General features: G+C 49.8%; 1 protein-coding gene across 6 annotated transcripts in view; it reads right to left on the bottom strand.

Annotated features, from left to right (window-relative positions):
• The window catches only part of LHFPL2 (LHFPL tetraspan subfamily member 2), a 285,866-nt gene that overhangs the window by 50,560 nt on the left and 211,223 nt on the right, over window positions 1-24,083 (bottom strand). The window lies entirely within an intron of this gene.

Below are 24,083 nucleotides of genomic sequence, written 5' to 3' on the forward strand. Positions count from 1 at the left end.
TACCTATGGATATACTATAAGTCTACTCCCAAAAGACTGGGGTGGTTTGTGAGCAGTTCTTGGGTTGTGAGAATATTGCTCCCTGCAGCCCTGCCAACAGTGCTCCCCCAACATGAGTTCACTCACTCCATCAGCAGTAGGGAAGGAGGTAAGGATATGGGTGAGCAATGGGATCTCTCCCTGGCAGGGACTGGTTCCTACCCAGTATCTATTCTTTTCTTCTTCACTAAGAAAACCACTGGCTGGGACTGGGGTAAGGAGAGCAAGGCACTTGCCTTGAGCACAAAATTAAAGGGGATGCCAAAAAACTTATTCATATTGATGAATATTTTAATAAGCAATAATGTAAAACATTGTATGGATGTGAGAGTTGGACCATAAAGAAGGCTGAGAGCCAAAGAATTGATGCTTTTGAACTGAGGTGTTGGAGAAGACTCTTGAGAGTCCCTTGGACTGCAAGGAGATCCAACCAGTCCATTCTAAAGGAGATCAGTCCTGAGTATTCATTGGAAGGACTGATGCTGAAGCTCCAATACTTTGGCCACTTGATGGAAAGAGTTGACTCATTAAAGACCCTGATGCTAGGAAACATTGAAGGCAGGAGGAGAAGGGGACGACAGAGGCCAAGATGGTTGGATGACAACGCCAACTCAATGGACGTGAGTTTGAGCAAGCTCCAGGAGTTGGTGAAGGACAGGGAAGCCTGGCGTGCTGCAGTCCATGGGGTTGCAAACAGTTGGACATGAGTGAGCGACTGAACAACAAATGAAAAAACATAAAAATTTTAAATAAAGATTGGATCAGCATGATCAATTTTTTCTTTTGCCTCAGGCTCTATAATATGGTACTGTAACATTGCACTGAGACATCATTTTCCTTGATTACTGAGGTTTTTGGTAATTCCTTACATTTTACACTGACAGAGAATGCTTAATTCGCCTCACCTCATTCCTAGCCCTGAAAGAAACACTATGGGGGGGTGTGGGGGTGGGGTGGGAGTTGGCAACGTGCCTAGCTAAAAAAATCCACATTTCTCAGACTCTTTTTGCAGATGGAGTGGCCAATGAGATTTAAGTGGACAAAATGGGGAACATTTTCTGGAAAAGGTGTTAAAACGGATCTGGCTCTCTTATCGAAAACATTTTTAAAACCCCCAAAAAAGGCGAAACAAAAACTTTGTGAGGTGATGAATGTGTTAATAGTGAGCAGCCTTTCACAATGAGAAATGTATATGAAATCGTCACACTGCAACCTTAAGTATATTATTAGAACTTCACTTGTTAATTATACCTCAAAAAAAAAAAACCCCACAAAAAACCTGAAGAAACCAAAACCAAAAAAAAAAAACCCTGAAAAAAACAAAGGACCCTACTCAGCTTTGGCACAGGTTTCTCTCCGGCTGGGGGATGTGACCAGAAAGGCTCTGATGGGGACTTCAAGAATGAACAGTGCGGCGCTAGAGAAAGTGGAGCAGGAGGAGCCTGGGTCCCGGACAGCATCATGAAGCTAACATCTGATGGCTTAGCGGGTAAAGAATCCTCCTGCAATGCAGGAGACACAGAAGTGGGTTTAATCCCTGGGTTGGGAAGAGTCCTTGGAGGAGGAAATGGCAACCCAGTCCAGTATTCTTTTTGCCTGCAGCACCCCATGGACAGAGGAGCCTGTGGGTCGCAAAAGAGTCAGACACAACTGGGCACAAAGCGCACACACACACACACAACACCTGACCCACCTGTCTCAGGACCTGCTTATCCCCTGAAAACAGCAAAGCTCTTAGATTAAGGCATGTAGTGCGTCTCAGCTAACCGACGAGTGCAGTTCTCAACCCTTGAACCACACAGGGGTTAACCTGTGTTAAAGTCAGCCCTTTGTATCCATGGTCCCTCCACATCTGAGGATTCAACCTGCTGGGGACTCTGCCATACTACAGTACTTACTACTGAAAAACATCCACACGCAGTTCAAGTGGACCCACGCAGCTCAAGCCCATGTTGTTACAAGTTCAATTACACTAGGAATACATAGAAAAAAAAAAAAAAAAACCTAAACAAAACAGCTAAACCCAATGAGAAAACCAGTTAGAAGAGGTTGTTTTGGGAGGTACCACCACCACCTCAGTCAGATCTCTCTCTTTGCATCTTTTTAACCAAAACACCAGCGTTTCTACCCAAATGACTCTAGGGTCAGTTTACTATGGGAGGTCCATTTCACTGGTTTTCCAAGTAATTACAGAGGCAAATGTTCAGGGAAAGACATGGACTGGTAGTATTTCCCCTGATCGTGAGCAGGATGACAGCAGACTTGCTTGTTGCATCCTGACAAGCAGACACGCTGAGTTAGGCCAAGGGTGCCAAATGAGCTCTGTTTCGGTGTAGACCCGGTGCTGTGTAGACTGGGCCGCACCTCAACTGACTTTAGAGGCTCATCTCCTGTTCTCTCCTTCACTGAGGCCACATACACCCTCACCAATGGGGTCCAGGAGACAAATTCTGTCCTTCCTTGGATGTTCAGGCATCCACCAGTCAACTGCAGGGAAAATTAACTTAGGTCTAACTCAGTGCAGTTCATCCTCTCAAAAACCAAGGTTTGAGAAGACTTCTTTCACATTCCCCCACAAGAGGCACGTTTGTATATGAAGATATCCTGGGGCGCACTGACCATTAACTGGCTTCCCTGGTGACTCAGTGGCAAAGAATTCTCCTGCCAATGAATGCAAGAGATGCAGGTTCGATTCCTGGGTTGTGAAGGTCCCCTAGAGAAGGAAATGGCAACCTGCTCCAGTATCCTTGCCTGGAAAGTTCCATGGACAGAGGAGCCTGGAGAGCTACAGTTCATGGGGTAGCAAAGAGTCAGATGTGACTGAGTGATTGGACACACACATTTACACTGACCATTAAATCTTAACTATTGAATAATTTTTAAACAAATGAAGCTTTGTCCCATTAGGTACAACAGTAATTCAAACCAAATGAACAAAGTGTCGGCCTGTGACATTTCTTAGAAGACATGTGAAAAATGTATATGAGAATAAATCAGAATGAACAATACAAGTATTAGTTTGTAAATGTACTGTTAACATTATGAGAGTGTGGGAGCTGGGAGGTGTGGGACACCCCGGGAAAGGTAAGTAAAAGCGTTAACTTTTCAATCTCTTCCAACAAAGGAAATAAGAGGAAAAAGCCCACTCCGGCTGGAAAGATGTCAGTGCTTAAACTAAAGGCTCGTATTCCAAGGTCAGAGCCCCCTTTTCAGCAGAAGAAAAGAACAGAACAGCATCATTTACATTTCTCTCTGCTTGTATGGGTTGTTAAGTAATAAGCCATGTGCCAAAACCCTAATCTGCAGGATCAGCTCTGAAAAGAGGAAAAGAACTCTGCCAAGCATTTATCAACACCTTAAATTGTTTCTTTTCATTCCCAGAACTAAGGCTGTTTTATTAAATTTTTTAAGCCCCAGGTCCACCATTCCCTTCCAAACCTGCAGTCACTGCCTTAGATTTTAAGCCATTGTTCTAGGAAAGAAAGGGAGGGGAAAAAAGGCCAGAGAGGCTCTTAGAGCAAGAAAAGAGTGGAGGCCCTGAGACAGGCACAGCCTGCCGGGGGTGCAGACCCCACAGCTCCCACTGTGAGCCTTGGCGGGGCTGCTCCTCACCCAGCCTCAGTGCGGGGGAGCAGTACCCGGCACTGCTTGGAGGCATCCTAGGAGGCAGAAGCTGGGCGGTTGCAGCCAAACCACCGCCTGACGCTGGATGCTGGTGGAGGGAGAGGAGGGCAGGACAAGGACGCTGGTCAGTCTGCCCCAGAGGGTCCCGGTGGGGCCTCTCGGGGAACCAGAGCCCCGTCTTCATGTTACCCTGCAGACCCTCCTGGAGGGAAAGAAGAGAGGCTCTCTGGGGGTCAGAGGCTGGGAGAACAGGCAAGGGCAGCGGCCCAGGTCTGGACCCAGCAGCGTGCTCGGGGACGCAGACCAAATGGGCAAGAGAGCGGATCCTGGGAATCACGCTGGAGCACTGGACTGTGAGTCCGGGAGTCTGCTCCTCTTCCAGCACCTGCCCCCGGTCAGGTGTGTCCCTGGGCGGGTCCTCTGCTCTTCCAGGGCCTCCGTGGCGCCTCCATAAGTGAGGCGGTTACGAAGGAGCTGTTGCGGGGGGAGGACTCTCACAGCTGCAGTGCCCATGACTCAGTGATTCCCCGTCCCACTCCTCACCCATCTGCCCGGTACTGACTCACACACGGTGTGACTGCTGGCTGTTCTTTCCCGGCCATCCTTTGGATTCAAAGAAAAATAGGAACACAAAGGCAGAACCAGATGTAGGGTCCATCTTCCCTATTTCCCATGTTACTAAAACGGGTGCAGATCCATAGGGCCTAAGCTTGGGCCCCAGGCCCCCCTCTGCCCAAGTAGGCCTTGGCCATGCCCCTCCACTCTGGAAAAACTTGCCGTTTCTGCCAACCTGTGATGGGGGAGGTAGGGGCTGAGATGAGGTGCAGGGAGTTCATGCAAGGAAACACTGCCAAAATCACACGGCCGCCTCAACTTAAGCTTTTCAAATCTCAGAATATTATTTTTCACCCTGTACTGTAAGTTCATGGCAAAAACTTAAAAGCTTTCATGGCATTTTGTTTCAAGTTGAACAAGTGTGCTGGAATGTAGGGAGAAAAGCCATCAACTTCATCGGAGTGAAAGGGAAAGAAAAAGCAACACATTTTTCTAGGGCCCCAGGACTGCTCCCCTCACCCCCGTCCCAGTACATGATAGTTCTCCGTATCCCACAAAGAGAAACGCGGCTTCTTCTGAGTCCTGGGACACAGCAGAGGGTCAGACATAAAACCATGGGGTCCCAGAGAAGGCAGTTCTGCCGAGGAATCACAGAGACGGTCCTGAGCTGGAGTGGGACACTCGGTGCCCACATGCACGGAGCCTGGTCTCCCACTTAACTCACACCCTGAGCACATCACAGTGGGGGGAACTGAGGTGAAGATGACCCTCAGAAAGCCCGCTCTGGACCCCTCTGGTGCTGAGACCCCAACTCAGTCCCTGCTCCTGCGAGTCTCATGTTCCCAAAAGCGTGGTGGGGACTGTCTACAGCGGCCGGCAGGACTGGTGGGGAGGGGTGGAGACGCACAAAGGCCTGGGGTGCCCACCAGAGCTGCCCAGAGCCATGGGAACCTGAGGGATCAGGAGAGGAAATCACGCACAGAGCTCGTGCCTGTCCACCCCGCTGCCAGCCCACAGCCCCGCCTGCCCAGGCCGTCCAGCCTGGGGCCCCCACGCAGGAAGTGGAAAGGCCCAGCCCTCGCTCCCCTGCCAAGCCTGGCTGGGGGCGTCTATGGGTCACCATGGACACATCATGGCTACTGCCCCCTGGACTCCACCCCCAGCAGCAGGCAGGCTATCAGCTCCTCTGGTGGGCCCGATCATAGCATTTCCCCAAGACAACGGGCTCTGGATCCTGACACAGAGAGATAATCATCTCTGGAACACAGCAAGATCAAAGCTGGAGCCCTGCAGTCTCAGAGTTGTAATAATCAGACAGACTGCTGATACCCTGGGAAGGGACTTCAGCATCCTCCCATGAGGGAAGTGGGAGTGGATCAAAAGACCGGTGAAGAGGGCGCTTGCTGGGCTTCCTTCTATGAAGGTCACCCCGTCACGGCTTCCACAGCCAGACTTTGCTACAGTTCGTGAGGAGCCCATGCCAACAACAGACTCATGTCATAGCCTGAAAACAGGCAAGGGGAGCAAACTGGATCACTTGAAGACTGAGAGGATATGGGACCAACACACACAGGGTACGGGGAAGGATGCTACTTATTATTCAGGCACAACTTGGCCATGGTCTTGCTAACAGATAGAGCCGCCACTTCCAGACACAACCATCAACGCTTGTTCTCCGAGAGATGGGATAAGGACCCCGGCCTCTCAAGGAATGGCTGTGTTCCTCTGCACAGGGCAAGTGACCTACATTCTCATCCAAGTTTTTAAATGATCAAAATGACTTTTCATCTCCCAGATCTAATGCCTGAGCTCTTCTTTGGCTCTTAAAATGTTGCTAAAATCTGCTCCATTATTTCAGAAGAGCCTCAGTTACACATCAACTAACACAGGCTGCATTTTACTGAATTGTTACATAGACAATATTTAGAGTCTGCCCAACCATATGCATTTCAACCAGCAAAATTATAACACACAACACTCAATTTTGTTGTTACTCTAACGTGTCACCACCATCACCAGGCAAGGAAAACATCTCAGTATGATGAAAAACAGCTGTCAAAGCACTTGCCATTTTTTTTAGCTCAGGCCAAACTCAAGATGATACAAACGGAATGGGCTAACTCCCCTGCCTGTGTGCCTTCGCCCTGCCTCAGAGTCCTGAAGACTACGGTGGACTTGAACCCTCTGCCCTGCAAAGTGTGCTCCCTGGACCAGCATCCTCGGCAGCCCTTGGGAGCGTGTTAGACCTGAGAAACCTCAGACCCCAGCCAGAAGTGCTGAATCAGAATCCACGTTGACATTCACAGGCGCGTAAAGTCTAAGATGCGCTGGCCAAGCCCTCTCCCCTCCCACCCCTCCCACTCTCCCATCTTACTTGCATATACACTTTGGCTTCAGATCTGAGATCGGCCTCCACTCCCTGGAGGCCCCCGAAGCTTTCTCCAAGGGGCCCTGTTGTCATGGCAACCTCATTCTGGCTGGCATCCCATCCACCTGGCTGTACCTTGGCCCTGTTGGCTTCCTTTGCTGACCTGTCTGGGATGGCTAGAAATGTGCACAGCATTTTGCCCCCCAAACATGTTTATTCATGAGGAAAAAGATCTATTTTTAGGTGTCAACTGCCAGCCCATCCTGGCTCACCCAGTCCCTCTCCTCCCACTTGCCCAATTAGAAAGAGCATCTTGTTTCCTGGCATGCAATTCCAAGGGCAGTGAACACAGGCAGGGGACCTGAGGAGGGCTCCAAGAACAGCTCTAAGTGAATGGAAACAAGATGATTTCTGCTCAAAGCAATTTCCTCGACACCCACCCTTTCCTCCCACTACGGACCCCATGCTGAAGGGACGCCAAGGCCATGTGGAAGTAACAGAACACCAACATATGCAAGACATAGCTTTTATCCTCAAAATACAGCACAAGGAAGGGAGGGCCAATCAGTTAAGTCTCTTTTTATCCCACCCAAGTTGCAAGTCTGATAGTCTTATCCCAGTTTCCCAGAAGACAGAGAGATGAATCCAAGTTCTTACATGGAGGACTGTGTTACAAGTAAGGAAGGGTGTAAAATTCAAAAGCTTCTGACCGAGCTGTGTACTCAAATTCTGACTTTTTAGGGAAACCCTGGAAATGACCAGAAACACACAATTGACTTTATCACCTTGCTGTACTACAGGGACGGAAAGTATGTCAAGTCATTTCCCTTTCCTTTGCTCAGAGTAGAAGGCATTAATTTATCACAGCGCCTTTCCCCACTAAGCCCAGAATCTTTTCAACAGACTCCCCCCCACACTCCCAAATTCCTGAGCCAGGATGCACACTTGACCAGGACCCTAGGGGACTCGCATGCACACTGAAGTGTGAGAAACACTGGGGCCAGGTGGACCTGAGGTGAGATGTACTTGCAACTCCTCGGCTGCTGTCTTGGGACTCCCAACCTCCACACCCCCACTTCTATTCCTATTCTTTCAGAGAGTTCAAAAACTGGAGGCTTACATACAACAGCTGATCCATTAAATGTTTAAAAATTAGCAGCAAACATTCAAAATTGAAAGACAATGTAAAAATTCAAATTTTTGGCTTTTCTTTCAGGGGAGAAGATAAGTACACTGGCAATATTGGACTTACATTTCCACATGACGGATCACTGGAGTTGGGTAGTGGCTGTTCTCCTTAGACAGGGCATGCTGCTGCTGCTGCTGCTGCTAAGTCGTTTCAGTCGTGTCCGACTCTGTGCGACCCCATAGACGGCAGCCCACCAGGCTCCTCTGTCCCTGGGATTCTCCAGGCCAAGAACACTGGAGTGGGTTGCCATTTCCTTCTCCATAGATTCCCCAATTTCCCCCAGTCTCTACCAGTCTGTATTGCCTCATGGTACAGCAGCCTGTTTTACTCCTTCAGCTGCCTACCTGACTGTGTGGCTATGTTTCCAAAATCAACAAGAACCATTGCCCATGGCGCCCACCTTCACATTCAACTCTCTGTACTAATTCTGAAGGTAAGCCACCGCACCTGTATTGGCAGTTCGCCCTTTTCCATATTTCCCTTTCTTCATATGATCCCTGTGTTGACACAGTTTCCCCTTCTCCATATGCTTGGGGGAGGGGCACGTGCTGTGTGATTTTCACATGGTTCCTGTTCAAGATCGACAGATTGCTGAGGTCTGTGACCACAAGCCACGAATTCTGCGTTGTTTGGTGCCCGGCACCATCTCACCAGGAGACACAATCCTGTCTGTAACCTAGTCCAAAGGCTAGCTCTGCCATTCAGTGGCAGTGTGATGACCCTAGGCAAGGCACTCTCTCCCCTGAACTGAGGAGCACTTAATTCAGCACTCCACTGAGTTATTGTGGGAAGTTAACGTTTGTATGCACAAGGCTTCATACAGGACTCTGCATACCCAAGCACCAATAAAAGTGGCTATTCCTCTTCATTATATATAGTTGGTGCTCAACAAAGATTTGCTGACCCAACACCGCTCAGCAGTGAAGAACCGGCCTGCAGGAAACAGGAGACGTGGGTTCCAGCCCTGAGTTGGGAAGATCCCCTGAAGTAAGAAACGGCAACCCACTCCAGTGTTCTTCTCTGAGAAATCCCATGGACAGAGGAGCCTGGCAGGCTGCAGTACCTGGGATTGCAGAGTCGGACACGGCTGAGTGACTAAACACCACCACCACCACCTCTGACCATCCCACTCCCCAGAGAAAGGTCAGCTTCTGCACCCTCTGCAGCGACACCTAGGGGAGGAAAGGAGGGGCTGCAGCCCCTGGGGGTTGGCTTGGGGCAGGCGGCCCACAACAGGGGCAGAGGATGTGGGCCTGTGGGATGGAGCCCTAAAACCACACAGCCACGCCCAGCACTTTCCGCACCCCCACTCATAGCTTCTACACACACCAGCCAAACATTTTGCTTTTTGAAAAAGCTATTAGCATGTCCATATGTCTGCCTTTGAAGTTAATAAGGTATATTTTAAAATTCCATTCCAACCCACACAGAGCTCTCCCTGCTCTGATCTTACACTGCACTTGGTGGGGACCACACAGCTCAGCATTTAAGGCTCTCTCCATGTTGCATATAGAGAAACGATGTGGCCTCTAAAGGGATTAGCACACTGTGTGGCAAATGGAAGGTGCTTTTAAAAGTACATACACCTGCACATATATCCATACACAACAATTTCCTTGTTTCAGGAAAAACAGACCTTTCTTGGCATTCGTTTTGCACCAGCAAAGTGCTAAGCACATAGTGAACATAATACACACCATGCCCATCCGTAACCACCCCCTTGTGTGCTAACAGACATGTTTCATGTTAACTGAACTATGAAGTGGAGCCCGTCCAGCTTTCTTTGGTAATGTTTGAGCCATACACTGTAAGATAAATGAAAAGGGACTGAATTGGGTCATGGTCTTGTTTGTTTCCTTAAAAAGGGACTGGCGATGATCTCTGAGTTTGCAACATTCTGTCTGCCAACGCAGCAAAACTGATGGAAGAAACATGTGTCCTTCCAAAAGCAATGCAAGCTCCCATGCAAGTTCCTCTTTTCAGTTCTAAAATATCAGTCACAACAGGCCGCAGACCTTGGCCTCAGCCATTCTTTTCAGGAACCACAGTGGCCTCTCACAGTGTGTAGGAGGCGGAGGGCCTGGTGGTCACCAGTGGGAACTGGCTGGGAAGAGAACTGCCCTGGCCATTTTTAGTCTCCTTAAGATGGGGAGGAAACAGAGGTGCCTGGGATCATTCCTGGCACCTGTGGTCATGGCACTTATTCAGACGTCCACTGCTGCGGCTGCTGCTACATAACGAGCCTTGACTCCTAAGTGGCACATTAAAGCAGCTCCCAAATTCACTGTTTTAACAGCAGCCCTTGACAACAAGCTCCTCCTCTGTGGGGCCAATGGTGGTCTTTTTGAAGTGGTTCTCTGGGACTGATTCGGAATAGTCTGCTTGTCTGAACAAACCATGCAGGCCTGGAATGCAGCCGCTACCTTGCTATGGAGACCAGGGAGGATGTCCCACATTCTTGGCCTTCAGCAACAAGGAAGACCCAAGGACTGTGACTTCCCTGTGTCTCTGGTGAGGGAACAGTGCTGACCTCTAGCCTCACCAGAGGGAACCACGGAAGCCTTTCTGAGCCCACCTGAGGTGTCAATGAGGGAAAATGCAATGTTAGCATTAAAAACAAAGGAACATGGATGGACCTAGAGACTATCATAGAGAGTGAAGTAAGTCAGACAAAGAAAAACAAACATGGTATCAGTTCAGTTCAGCCACTCAGTTTTGTGTCCGACTCTGAGACTGCCTGGACTGCAGCACACCAGGCCTCCCTGTCCATCACCAACTCCTGGAGCTTGCTCAGACTCATGTCCATCGAGTCCGTGATGCCATCGTCCCCTTCTCCTCCTGCCTTCAATCTTTCCCAGAATCAGGGTCTTTTCCAACGAGTCAATTCTTTGCATCAGGTGGTCAAAGGACTGGAGCTTCAGCTTCAGCATCAGTCCTTCCAATGAATAATCAGGACTGATTTCCTTTAGGATGGACTGGTTGGATCTCCTTGCAGATCAAACATGGTATAGGAATGCACATATGCGGAATCGAGCAAAATTGTATAGGTGAATCTATATGCAAAGCAGAGAGACACATACGTAGAGAACAAACATGGATACCAAGGGAAGAAAGGACGGGAGGGATAAATCGGGAGATTGGGATTGACATATATACATTATTATGTATTAAGTGGATAACTAATAAGAAACCACAGGATACACAGGGAGAAAGAAAAGAAGATACAATCTGTTTGTAGGACATATACTGAGTTAGCATTAAAAATGCATTACAATATACATTAGGTACAGACAGATATTGTTTGAGTCCATTTATAGGAGGCACCTAGAATAAAATTCATGGAGACAGAAAGTAAACAGTAGATACCAGGGGTGGGGGAGGGAGACTGTGGACTTAGTGTCTAATGGGGACAGTTTCTGTTTAGGAAGATAAAAAATTTCAGGAGATGAATGACGGTGAGAGTTGCATAACAGTGTGAATGTACTTAGTGCCCCTGAAACATATAGGTAAATATGGTTAAAATGCTATGTTTTATTTTTTTAATATAAATTTATTTATTTTAATTGGAGGCTAATTACTTTACAATATTACTATGTTTTATATTATGTGACTTCTACCAAATTAAAAAAAAAAATTAAAAAAGAAAAAAAGGACAAGGGAACAGAAAATCCCTGACCTCCCACTGAGAGGAAATACATCTCTTGATTAACTGCTTGAGGTATCGCCAGGGAGTCTGGGCTCCCACGTCCCAGCCATCCACCACCCCCACTTCTCCAGGGAGTTGCGGCCCCCACCTGCCAGCCATCCACCACCCCCACTTCTCCAGGGAGTTGCGGCCCCCACCTGCCAGCCATCCACCACCCCCACTTCTCCAGGGAGTCGCGGCCCCCACCTCCCAGCCATCCACCACCCCCACTTCTCCAGGGAGGCGCGGCCCCCACCTCCCAGCCATCCACCACCCCCACTTCTCCAGGGAGTCGCGGTCCCCACCTGCCAGCCATCCACCACCCCCACTTCTCCAGGGAGGCGCGGCCCCCACCTCCCAGCCATCCACCACCCCCACTTCTCCAGGGAGTCGCGGCCCCCACCTGCCAGCCATCCACCACCCCCACTTCTCCAGGGAGGCGCGGCCCCCACCTCCCAGCCATCCACCACCCCCACTTCTCCAGGGAGTCGCGGCCCCCACCTGCCAGCCATCCACCACCCCCACTTCTCCAGGGAGTCACGGCCCCCACCTGCCAGCCATCCACCACCCCCACTTCTCCAGGGAGTCGCGGCCCCCACCTCCCAGCCATCCACCACCCCCACTTCAGCCCAGATCCGTCCCGGTGGCAGTGGCTCACAGGACAGACTCTACATCAGCTGCTTTGAAAGAAATCATCTAAGGGACTCCTCCACTGGCCAGCAGTGAAGATGGGAGAGAGAAAACCTTGGGGGAACGAGAGAGAGGGGAGTGAGCACCTCTCAAGTATTTATTGACGACAAACCGTGAACACTGTGACCGGAGGCCCAAGGCTGTTTTCTCTGACGTTTCCCACTCCTCCCGAATGGCCCCTGAGAGCAGGCCTGAGACGCAAGAGCCACTAGGGGAGGTTCCAGAGCCCCCACGGACAAGCCCCCTTTACCGCCACGTGGAGAACACTCTTGCGCTCACGGCTGGGCCAGTCACAAAGTCCCTGGGAAAGGAGGCAGGGGTCCTGTCCATCAATTCCCGCAGGGTCACCAGCCTAGCACCTGATAAATCAGTTACTAAAACAGGTCCTGGCCTTCTGGGGACTGGGGATCGAGTAACACTCAAAAGGGGAAAAACATAAAAAACTAAACCGTGCTGCAAACCCCAGAGAAAAGAGAACTTACAGTTCAGACGTGCACGGCAGGAAAATGGAAATAATTAAAGAGAGCTGCTGAGAACACGCAAGCTTCCTGAAGTGAGGGCAGTCACTGCCTTGTGTCCACCGAGCCGACCGACGGCAAGAACTAGAGCCACCAAGCTTAAGTTTAACTCAAGAAAACAGAAAAATAGCAGCTCCCCCGCATTAAAAACTGTATTTCTGTAGGAGAAACGACATTAGAATGCTCTGAGTTTGAGTTATGACAAGGGTCCACTTTAGGAGGCAAGCCATTTATAATTCCAGAATCCTTAAGTTATAGAAATTTAATAGCTGTGACCTTGGATGTTAAAAAAAAACAACAACAAAACCCCATTGTAGTTAGGCTTTTGTCCAACTACCTCCATATCCTTTGGAAATAAATCCTCCAGCATTGTGTGATGGCTGTTGACTGGCCATCAGGGAGAGAAAAGCTAACAATCTCGTCAGGGCCTCACGTTAACCCAGAGCACACTTCCTCCAGCACAGTCCCTTGAGAGGCTGGGGTTTCTGAATGGGGAACAAACACACCCACTTTTTCAGAGCTGCCGACCCCCTGGCCCTCGTCCCTTTGTGGAGTGTGGAGTCCACTGGCAAAGGCCACTTGTAAACTGTAAACTGTGTCCCGGGACCTTCCAGGAATCGCTCCTCGGGGCGATTCCCGCCTGCGCCCCGCTGGGTGCTGTCGTCTCCTGACCCCTTCGTCTCTGAGCATCCCCCCTCCCAGCTGTGGTTCAAGGTCTACCTCAAATGCCCTCTCTTCCAGAAAGCCTTTCTCTTTAGCCGGTTTCCTGCACCGAGGGGCCCAGGCCTGACTGGAGTCCTTTGGACGCACTGCGCTTTCCAGGGCAGGCTGATGAAGAGCAGCTTTTCTCCCTTACTGGACCGTCTGCACATTAGTTCTCCATCCCCATCTGACTCAGCGTCACCGCATGGGGCCGCACACACAGGGTCTGCTCAGTCCACACCCCGGCACTTCCCTGCAGCGCTGTCCCCCCTGCAGGGGCCAGGGCAGGTGCCGGGACCCTGGTCTCCAGTCCTCCCGGCCGTGCATTCTGGGCATCCCACCCGTCTCGCCGCCCCTCTGAGAAAGCAGAGTGTGGCGGGATGGCCCTGCCCTCGGCCCCATCCACAAGAGACTCTGCCGGCCACCAGGCCTGGCCTCCTGGGCGTGGGGGCACAGGGCTAGGAGCGGGTGCAGCTCTTTCTGCAGCCCTACCCTGGCCTTGTGATGCGGCAGGGAGGCCACCCAGAGCGAGCCCTTCCTCAGCCGTCAGGTCACCTTTGGGTCCATACAGCTGGAAGAGGAGGCGGCAGGGAGAGCTGCATGGTGACAACCGGGACAAGATGCAGGAGGATGCGGCACACCCCGGCGGCTTGGTCGTCAGTGAACAGAGGCCAGAGGAGGTGACTCTGGAGGTGGCCTTTGTAGCTGGAGGCAGGCCCGGGCTGTGGGAGGGGTGGGTGGCAAGCCCTCCCGTCCCTGGTGGTCCTGAGGGGCTGACACCACTGCCCATTGACCGGGGAGCCGGAGGGGCCTGAGGAAGGGGGCTTCGGAAAATCCCCGACCACCCACCAGCACCAGGGGAGCCATGAGGAGGAGACACCAGACTTGCCAAAGAAGGGGCTCCAGGTCCTCAGCCCTGTCCAGCTCCCTGGGTGGCTCTCTTCTGGGTGCACAGTTTCCTTAATGCCCAGACCCAGGCTGTGAGAGGCTGCAGACCGTGCCCTCCAGGAAGGTAGGGACCGCGTACGTCTCCTCTGCTCACTATTCCATCCTTGCACGGCATTTGGCACACGCAGCTTGTATCTCATAACAACCTGTCGGATGACTCCTCAGTGGGCGAAACAGAGCTCAGGCCTTGGTTTGGAATCATCGGAAGTTGCACATTGTGAACACAATTTACAGAGTAAATCAGCACCTCCAGTCCATGGTTTATACAGAGGGGACAGAGTAGACAAAGAAAATCTCTAAATCAAAATCAATAGACATTTCCTGATAGTTAACTCAGGAAAATCTCAGTTGTGATTTCTGTCAATAGGATGAATACATATGATAGTAGTCCCTCTTATCCATGGTTTCATTTTCTGTGGTTTGCTACCCACAGTCAACCGTGGTCTGAAAATATTAATTGAAAAATTTCAGAAATAAACAGTTCACAAGCTTTAAATTCTGCGCCTGGGTAGCGTGACGAAATCTGGCAAAGTCCTCCTCCATCCCTCCCGGGACGTACATCGTCGTCTAGTCCAGCCTGTCCCGCCTGTTAGTCACGTAGTAGCCTTGCTGTGATTGTCAGGCGTATCTCAGTGCTTGTGCTCAGGTCACCCTCACATCACTAAACTGTGGCCCCACAGGGGAGAACAGGGATTCTGCCAATTTGGATCCACCAAAGAAAAGCTGGGAAAGACTTCTTCTTTAAGTGAAAAGATGAAAGTTCTCAATAAGAGAAAGATTCATATGCTGTGGTTGCTAATAATCAGTAAGAATGAACCTTCTAGCCACGAAGTCATGAAGGGAAAAGAAGTTTGTGGTAGTTTTGCTGCCACGCCTCTAACTGCAAAACTTGTAGACACAGTTCATGACGAGTGCTTAGTTAAGATGGAAAAATCATTAACTCTGTACAAGAAGGTATTCTGACAGAAAGAAACCACGTTCACAGGACTTTTATTACAGTATATTATTAATAAGCGCTCTATTTTATTATTAATTGTTGCTGTTAATCTCTTACCATGCCTAATTTGTGAATTAAACTTTATCATGCATGCTTGTATGTAGGAAAAACACAGGACATATCAGGCCTGGTACAGCCCGAGGCTTCAGGCATCCACAGGCAGTCTTGGAAGTGTCCCCGGTGGATAAGGGGGCTGCTGCATTCGTTTGAATCTTCAAGTCACTGACTTGTGCAGAAGCAGCGAGGATCCACAGCTCTGCTGACTACAGCAGATTTAAAACTGCTCGTGTGGGTGAGGTCAGGCCACCTCGGTGGGGATGTAGGGCCAAGGGCGGAGAAAGCATGCCAGTAAGTCCTGGACCATTTTCTCGCAAACACGCACATGCACACATCCCAGAACACATACACACCACACACACCCCAGAACATACACACACACAGCCAGCACACAAGAGCAGCAAACTGAAGTGGCTGTTTCAGCCTACGTTAAATTTCATCTCCGTCTGCTATTTAGTAACCTGGTCAGACTCTAAGCTTTTTTCTCGTCTTCCCTTTTAAAACATTCCCTAACCAAAATATGGAATTCATCTGCATTGTAATCCCAAGTGGAGCACAGACTCATTTCCTCTTGATCTGTGTTTCAATTACTCCCACTCACTCTTCGTTTCTCATGGACAATGACTGGAAACACTCCCCAGTAGGAATTTCAACCGCCCTCTTTGAGACAGATGTTTTGGAAACCACTGACAAGCTGCCTGTCACTGTGAGGAACTCTCACAACCATTCAGGTCCAAGCTGTGCTGGCTTCCCCACGCCCAGCTCTACTACCATCTGCAAGACCTTAGGTTCTGTTAGATCAGCCAGATACCTGTTATGTAGCAATGTTTTCTCCATATCCCCTTTAACCAACACATTCCCCAGTAGGAGGCCACATCGGAGGCCTTATCTCAGTCAAGTCATCCTCATCTGCTACGGCATCACGAGTGGGACTTCTCAGGTGTGTCTCTGTAACAATCCAGTACAGCAAATCTCTCGATGAAAACATGACTTTCAGGAAGTGCATGAGGCACTTGGGAAAGAAAAACGAACTTGTGTGAGCCGCTAGGACCTGTTCATAAATTTCTGCTAGGCAAATGGGGCCCGGGTGGCTTGAGAGAGTTATTGCTCAATACTTCCTAGCACCCACACAAGTTCATGTTTCTCCCGAGGTGGGGGCGCCTCACTGGCTCTACAAGAGAAATGCAGTACAAGCTTCAGTCTTGTTCTGGTGTGATGCATGGAGGCCGAGTGTGCAAGCCACCTGGATGTGCTGTGAAATAGTTTCTCAAACAGTTCCAGCTTTCCCAAATGCACCTATAAAAATAAAACTAAATGCCAGTTAAATTCACTCTTTAGGGGATCTACCTTGCTCCAACAGAGTCAACGGACGGGAGAGAAGTTTCAGCAGAACCTAGCCCTCTCACTGGAAACATCTGGTTACTGGGAGGAATAAGGAATAGGTTCGTGCACATTTGGAAGGGCACCAAGTGAGAGAAGAACATATCCTCCCAAAGACTATCCTTCCCCAGCCTTTGCTAAGGCCATGATACAGAAGAGGAACTGGAGAAGCCGCACTGCCATTCGAGAACATTCGACATTTAAGAACTTAAAACTTGTGCAAAAGCTTCCCATCTGCCTTAGCAACGCTACCTACTGCTGTGGCCGCAAGAATTCTAATTTCTCCTGCACCAATAAAACTGTGGGTGACTGTGAGCCACCAAATTCAGGCACAAACACACACTTGCAGGGCTGCACACGCCTGCTTAGTATTAGTACACACAGGGAAGGTTAGACCTTTGGCTCCTTTTCTCTACATTCTTTTATTTTTCCCAGTGAGGATCATGTATATGCAACACCACACGTCAACTTTATATGCAGCAAACTTGGAGAGGGTTGATCATGTAGTTGTATAATAAGTATGACAAGAAAGACATTTTTCAAACTAGGTATCCTTAGGTACTCTACTTAGCAAAACCATTAGGGTGGAAAACCCACACAAACATAAAAATTTAAAAAGGGACTAACAGAGAGAAGCAATATAGCAGAACACTGACGGACATAACTCTAGCCAAAGGGCCCTATCCCCAGCTCCATTACTTTATCAGCTATGTGACCTTGGGCAAACTATTCAGTCTCCGAGCCTCAGTTTACCCATCTGTGAAATGGGGAGAATAGAACCTACAATTTGTAGCACAGACATGGATCCAAGGCACGGCACTCAGCCAGTGGAAAGCTCTCAGTAATGGTTGCTTTTATCACATGACTCTTCCTAAGCTTCAGCCCTGGACTCACTGGGGTTTACTTAAGAATGACAACCTGGCAGAGTCACCGGCAGTGATGACCGGAACTGGCCTCACGTTCCCCTTGCCATTTAGAGGTCACAGTCTGCATGCTCTGTTTATCCTGACTAAGTTTCCTGGTGACATAGTAGTTACCCAGAAACATGTATTTGTTTAGTTCTTTGCTTTTTTGCTGCTTCCAAATGTCTGTGGATTGATCTATGCAGATCCCAGAAATGTAATCATTACTTGCTTGGCTAAAAAGGCTTCTCTCTGTGTTTGTTTTTACTAGAAGTCAGTCCTCTGAACCTGCGGTTTGCAAACTTTCTTCTGAGCACAGAACATGATTTATCAAACGGAATCTGATGAGCAACCCTAGTTCTGTGTATGAGACAGATCAAAGCAGAGCGTGTTGATTAAAAAGTAAGAGGCTGACAAGGGCCACCTTGCTCCCATCATGACCGTTACTTCCAGGGAGCCCCTAAAATGCTCCCAGGAACTGCCGCACTCTGGCACATGCTCAGAAAAACTCGGCTCTAAATCACTCTGGCAACTCTCCTCACGGCCCTCAAACACCACATGGTCTGACCTTGAAGAATCTCAAGGCGGGTCTCCAGCTTTTCTCCTCCCAGCCTTATCAGTGACAGCAAAGTCAGAGACCCACACAAGCACGATCCCTTGCTTGCCCACCATCCCTAATGTGGTGCCGGTCTGCAAGGCACACGGGCCTGATTTTCTGTTTTGCTAACTTACACCTGAGACACATCAATCCATGAAAGAAGGGCACCAGGATCACCATGTCCACACGGAAACCAGGGTATGGGCTTCTGCGGGAGCCAAGTTCCACTTGGACTTTTTTGTACCCATTAGGCCGTGATGGGCTTCCCTGGTTGCTCAGACGGTAAAGAATCTGCCTGCAATGCAGCGGACCCGGGTTCGGTCCTTGGATTGGGAAGATCTCCTGGGGGACGACATGGCAACCCACTCCAGTATTCTTGCCTGGAGAATCCCATGGACAGAGGAGCCTGGCGGGCTACAGTCCATGGGGTCGCAAAGAGTCAGACACGACCGAGCGACTAACACACACACACCCAGGGCATGACATATAAACCAGGGTCAGTCTAATGTAACAAAAACTCCACGGAACTTTCAATGAAAATGACATGGCCACGGTGGAATATATACTCCTCACAGTGCCTGTGAATTCCCAGCACAATGTTCACACATATGACATGTAACGGGGACAAGAGATGAGAGAGCCTGAGCAGGGGATGAGAATACTGAAGCCACTGGAGAAAGTCATGGCTTTAGAAACTCAAGACTGGGAGGCAGTTCCCCCCGCCTCCCACTCTGCTGCACGGCTGCTCAGCGGAAGCCAGCAGACACGTAACTGTGGGAAGGCAGGGGGGGAGAGGGAACTAGTCCAGGGTGGTCTGAGGGGAACCGGCCAGGAGGGATGAGGCTGCAGCCAACCAACGAGAGGTCCCAGCCAATCGTGAGGCATGTCCTGCCTCCACTGAAGAAGCCGGCCCTTGTCCCTAGGGAAAGGCTGCAAGACTCCCAGCCTGAGTCACTCGGAAACAGATTTTATAAAGCGCTCCGGAGTTTCCCGGGGAGCCATCTGGCCATGACGAAGGAACAGGCTTCTCCAGCTCCAGCCTCCCACGGTTCTCGCATCCTTCTGCTTCTCCCCAACTCACTGCGGCCAGCATGGCTTTGGTGTGACAGTCGCGATCCTCCAGCTCAAGCATCTTAAGATGGACATGGCTCTGCCTGAGGCCTCCTGCTGCAGGGTGCGAGGCCTGCAGCCCCAGATCACCCTGTCCACAGCCCGACCTGGCCTTGGGGCTCTGAGAGGACGGTGGGGGTGACGGCCCAGGACCTGGTGCTGCCAGGCCCGGGCCCTCTGCAGTCAGGCCACGGCAGGCGGCAGCACCCAGGCTGCATCCAATTCCACACCTCACCAGGGCCTGCCAAAAACGGGCCCCTTCGACATCTGCTAATCACATTTGCTCCACGGAGCCAGGAATAATTACACCCGCTCGATGCCGGGAATGCTGGCAAGGTCTCACATCCCCACAGCTGGTCGGCGGGTGGAGCAGATGTCTGCTGGAATCTAATCACTAAGCTGGAAGAACGAGCCCTCAGTGATACCGGTCACCTTCAGAGAGAGCCGTCAGCCCAGCCGTCGGCAGAGCGTTGGGTGTGGGGCTCCACCAGCCCGTCAGCCCTTCAACCTTCCTGAGGCCGTCCGTGCCTTCTCTGATTAGGTACCACTTCCTGGTGTCATGACTCACATGCCACGCACATTAGGTTGTTGTTAACTATTCACATGACTCGGGTTTCTGGAAAATCCCTGTCCATAAATTTAGTTTTAAGCTGTAAAAGTTTCATAGGAAGTATCTGATTAGATAAACAATCGTATTTTTTCGGTCTTGTTTCAAAGTTTTTATTGGGTGCTACTGCTTATGTTGGTGTGTCTGTTGACTGTGGGTGTGTAACAAAGTGCCTCAAAATTTAGTGGCTTAAAACAACAATGACGCGACACTTCTCACGACTCCATGAGTTGCCTAGCCTCACTCACGCACTGTTCTCAGTTGGGTCAGCTGTGCCAAAGGTCTCAGAGGCTTCAGTCACACAGCTGGCAGGTAATGGGGACACCTCAGCTCTCCCCTGACAAGCCTCTCCTCCTCTTGCAGGTCAGACCAGCTTCCTCACGTGGAGGTTTCGGGGCGAAGCCCCAAGAGGGCAAACGTGAGGCGGGAGGACTTCTAGAGATCTGGACTCTGGAACTCACACCACACTTGGGGTGCGTCTGTCACTCCTGGCAAGTCAGAAGGGCATCTCAGACTCAAGGGGTAGGGAAACGGCTCCAGTTCTGGATGGGAGAGCTAGAAAACTCTGAGCCCATCTACCACACGTCAGCGTCTCCCCCACTGTGTCACAGTGGCATGAGTTCTGGGAGACAGTCTGCAGGTGCTTCCAGATCAAAGGGGCCCCAGGACAAATGCCGAATGCTGTATGCCACCCTTGAGACGCCACAGTACCCAGTAACCCGGTAAAGTCTCTGAGAGGTCCCACAATAAGAATAAATCCTGTTTAACGCTGATTGATGATGAACAAACACATTTATAGAAGCAAAGGATCCTAGAACACCATTTTGGAAAGTGTGGTCATGAATCCTGGATTTGGGGAGCGGTTTTAGTTGAGTGTAACTAGCCTTTTAAAAAATTATTTATTTATTTATTTGAGTGTGCTGGGTCTTCATGGCTGCCTGGGCTCTTTCTAGTCCCAGGACGTGGACCTCTATTTGCAGCAGCTTCTCTCGTAGCCGAGCGCAGGCTCCAGTAGTTGCCGTGAGGGCTCGGTGCCCGTGGCTCCTGGGGTCTGGGCACAGGCTCAGTAGCTGGGGCACAGCCGCAGCTGTGATGGAGTCTCGTTGCTCCATGGCACAGGGATCTTCCCGGCTCAGGGATCGAACCCATGTCTCCTGCACCGGCAGGTGGGTTCTTAACCACTGAGCCAGCAGGGAAGCCCAACATACTTTGTCTTGATGTCTTTTGAAACATCCCAGAAACGGCATGTGTTCAAAATACTCTCCAATAGGTGGAAGGGGCACATACGACCTCAAGCCCTGAGCTGAGGTCATAAAACTTAAGGTCACCACAGTTATCTTTCAGGTCATTAACCATGGAGAAACTTCTACGCAAAATCATTTTGATTAACCCTAAACAGTTTTTCTCAAAGTTGATGCACAAAGGTTTGGGGTCTTCACCTTCTTTTTCTCAAAGTTGATGCACAAAGGTTTGGGGTCTTCACCTTCAGATATAATATTTTTGAGCATCAACAAAAGCCCTGATTCCTACAGAATGGATGTTGAGGTTCATGCTGCTTAACTTTCACAACCCTAAAACTCAGTGAAAACAGCATAACCAATAGTCTTCCACAAGGAACTAATGAACCACTCAAGAACTACTCTACTTATCTATAGCCCTCTGATCTGTACTCTCCCATACAATTTGCTGCTCTGGCAGAAAGAAAAGCTCATCCATCCTCAAAAGCCTCAAAACTTGGCAGCTTTCGATGGTTATGGTATGGAAACAATGAATCTATTGGCCATTAGACTATGATGATCTCAACAGTGGGTGAGATTTATACAGGCAAGGCCGGGTCAAATCAAGATTTAGGGCTGGTAGGTTGACAGCACTTACCAGATTGGAAATGACAAGAGCAATCTCCCCAGATTCAACGACTGGACCCATCCCAGTCCCTGTACAAGGAGAAGCGTGCCAGGGCACAGTGAAGGCATGCTGCAAACTGGATGCTAAGTACGAGACTGAACACACATCCTATTCACTTTTGTTTTTTTCTCTTGTGCTGGGGATACTGATTGACAAGGGGTAGAGAGAAGGATTTGTGTGTCTGGCTGCTAGATCCACGTCTTACATTCGATTATTCTAACATTCATTCACTAAAGGACAATGATTCACCCAAGGATACGTGGCAGCCAAGGCCCAGTTTACTAAATCAGACTCTAGACGTCCTAACATTTCTCCCTTTGGCATCAAGCACTTTTAAGTCTTCATCTTATGCTATGAAATCATCAGGGAAACATCTCCTGGAAGCCTGAATGCAGTTTCAAAGGATGGAATAAAAGTGAATCTACAGAGGGATGGGGAATTCCATGGGAAAAAACATTCCATGAATGATAAAAGAGGAAGTAGAAATTCCTAAGGGAAAAAGAACCATGAGTACACGGATCAGTTTAAGAAATAAACAAGGTGACTGTTCAGGGGAATTCTGTAGAAAAGCCACTTAAAGAGCCTTTTTGAGAGTGGCTGAACTGTAGGTAATTTTTAACTTGAGGAGCCAGAGGTCAGTCAGTCTAGAATCGGTGGGATGGTCTTCAGTAGACTTTCCCTGGGGCTCCTAGTGAGGTGTTTGGGAATCATTTTCAGCTCCTGCTCCTAATTCACCCTGAGAAATGTCCCCAGAGCCTGGACACCACATTGAGTTCTTTTCCCCTCAACCAGGAAGTTACTCCATTGGAAATGAGACAAAAATGACAACTAATTGGATTAAACTGTTAAATGTAGTAAGAGGGACAACCTGAGGCCAACTTACTGTTTTGTTCCTTTCCTCAATCCACATACTAAAGGATTGTAAGAGCAAGTGTGCCCCTGGAGCATACCCAAAGCACCAACATGCTAATGCCTGTGAGACAACCTGTATAGAAAAGGGAAGAAATCAGGGAAAAAATCAGATCAGATCAGATCAGATCAGTCGCTCAGTCATGTCCGACTCTTTGAGACCCCATGAATCGCAGCACGCCAGGCCTCCCTGTCCATCACCAACTCCCGGAGTTCACTCAGACTCACGTCCATCGAGTCAGTCATGCCATCCAGCCATCTCATCCTCTGTCGTCCCCTTCTCCTCCTGCCCCCAATCCCTCCCAGCATCAGAGTCTTTTCCAATGAGTCAACTCTTCGCATGAGGTGGCCAAAGTACTGGAGTTTCAGCTTTAGCATCATTCCTTCCAAAGAAATCCCAGGGCTGATAAGCACCACTAATTCCATACACTGTTAAATATAGCTAGATGTTCACAACACGGAAATGTGGAACACTTGGGGCTGGATGGGCTGACAGAGAAGATGTGGCAAAGAAAGGGTAAACAGCATATTTTATGCTTAATATTGACCACCTGCATGAAGCATATCAATTTCTCCTTCAACAAGGCATTCACAGGCCTTACAAGGATCACTAACCAGCCACTTAGCACAAAATGTAGGTTTCACTGCCAGAAAGCTGCGCTGATGGCATTTTGAACCTTGCACAGGTTCTGTAAGCTCCATCCATCATCCTGCACCTAGGTTGCTTCCACAAGAGCAGGATGTTTGATGGGGACACGAGCACGAGCTGATAGAAATGGTGTGACTGCGTGGGGGACACCTGTTGGCACTGGTGAGGGGAGATGGCACCGGCAGGGGGGACGGATGCTCACAGGCTGACTTCTGCCTGCCTGCAGGACGCCACTCACGCCAACCCGTCCCGGCCGCCTGACCACGTCCTGCACCTTCAGGCTCCGTGCCTTTGCCCCCACTGGTCTCCACCTGTGCTGTCATTCTCCTCCGACATCCCCGGGTGAAACCGAGTCGTCTTTAAGGCCCAAGTCCAACGTCACGGCTCTGGGACGTTAGGGAGGCTCTGTCTCCCTAAGCAGCAGGATTAAGTGCTCTTTCCTTTGTTGGCTACTTCTCTGCTGGTTGCACGGCTGCACTGGTGGGGGTGGGGGTGGGGTCTTTCAGAGCAGGAATACCCTGTTACTCCACCATCACCAAACAGGTCTAAATAATCAGATACCTCGTGGTATCAAGACCTTGTGCCTTCATCCCCTGGATGACACCAACGGAACAGCCAGGAGGGTGCGAGGACATACCTTCCATGTTAGGG

The sequence above is a fragment of the Bubalus kerabau genome, chromosome 10, assembly GCF_029407905.1.
Source record: "Bubalus kerabau isolate K-KA32 ecotype Philippines breed swamp buffalo chromosome 10, PCC_UOA_SB_1v2, whole genome shotgun sequence".
NCBI classification, from domain to species: domain Eukaryota; kingdom Metazoa; phylum Chordata; class Mammalia; order Artiodactyla; family Bovidae; genus Bubalus; species Bubalus kerabau.